This window comes from Orycteropus afer, unplaced genomic scaffold, assembly GCF_000298275.1.
Source record: "Orycteropus afer afer isolate SDZICR_OR568_19922 unplaced genomic scaffold, OryAfe1.0 scaffold00015, whole genome shotgun sequence".
In the NCBI taxonomy this organism is placed as follows: Eukaryota; Metazoa; Chordata; class Mammalia; order Tubulidentata; family Orycteropodidae; genus Orycteropus; species Orycteropus afer.
In genome coordinates, this window is record NW_006921602.1 from 21,905,981 (window position 1) to 21,907,389 (window position 1,409).

Sequence of the window (1,409 nt, forward strand, 5' to 3'; positions counted from 1 at the left end):
AAAAAAAAAAAAAAAAAAAAGCCTCTAAACAATGCTCTATGGTCAAATTAAGTAGATAGTCAATGCTTTACATGCTAAGTAACCCTATTATTTTTTTATAGCACCATTAGCAGTATAAGACTAACTTAGCTCTTTCATTGTTTCTTTAGTAAAGGTCGATGAAAGATATAACGAACAAAGTAAACTGTGCAATAAGAGAGATCATTATCAAGTTTCTAGTTTGGTTTAGGAAGAATGATATTCAAATTATAATAAAATAAGAAAGATTTAGTTTATTTTCATTTTTATGCCGAAGTTTTTTAATGCATACTGTCAAAGTTCTATAAATTGCATATTTTTCAGCTGTAACTTTGAGATAGTAAGCAGTACAATCATACATGCTCTCAAGAGTTATTATTGTCTTTTAAAATTTTTATTGTGATTTAGGTGAAAGTTTATAGAGCAAATTCGTTTTCTATACAGTAGTTCAGACACATTGTTTCATGATATTAACTGCAATTCCCCATGTGTAACCTTTCTTCCCACTTCTTCCCTGTGTCCTTCCCTCTCATGCACCACCCATACCCCCAGCTACCTCCCTGTACAAACACTGCCCTTCTGCTCTCCCATGACTGAGCAACAGCTCTAAGGAGTGTATCTACCTGATGTAAATATTCACCCTATATGCCTGTCTACTGTTTGGCTGGAAGCCACAGGAGTGAGTTCATTTTCAGACCACAAGAGCAAGTAGGGGCCATAGTTTTGGGGGTCTCACAAGGCTCTATCAGAATAAACCTTTTTTTTTTTTTTTTAAATGATTTTGAGTTTTGGTCCACATTGTTTTCTCACTCAATCCACAATCTCCTAGCTAGACGTAGCTAGGTACCATCTAGTTCTTCTGGTAACAAAACAAAACAAAAACTCACTGCCGTTGAGTCAATCCGGACTCAAAGCAACCCCTCCTTGGGTTTCTGAGGCGCTATCTCTACCAAAGCAGATTACCCAATCTTCTTTCTGAGGAGTGGCTGGTGGGTTGAAACTGCCAGCCTTCTGGTTAGCAGTCAAATGCCTTAGGCACTACACCACCAGAGCTACCAGTTTTTCTGGTAGGAGTTGATTATTTTGCTAATATTTATGAAAATATCTGTTTTTTAATTTCTTTTTCCTCTTTCAAGATTTTGAGATTTAAACCTAGGATTTAACTTAAAAGATACTTTCAGTTAACGAGCTCTGGTGGTGTAGTACCTAAGGCATTTGACTGTTAGATGTATTTATTATTTACATATCTTTAACAACAATATGATTAAATACTATTTTCAACTATATTGGTTTCAAAATAGTATGACCATGTTTGAAGCAGATGTTAAAAACAGAATTCTATTATTTTCAAATACCTGTTGCTGTTGTTGTTATGTGCTATTGAGTCGGAC

The 1,409-nt window shown here is 35.1% G+C and overlaps 1 protein-coding gene across 1 annotated transcript in view; it reads right to left on the reverse strand.

The window, feature by feature from the left end:
• TCF12 (transcription factor 12) overlaps positions 1 to 1,409 on the reverse strand; it is a 490,015-nt gene that overhangs the window by 102,688 nt on the left and 385,918 nt on the right. The window lies entirely within an intron of this gene.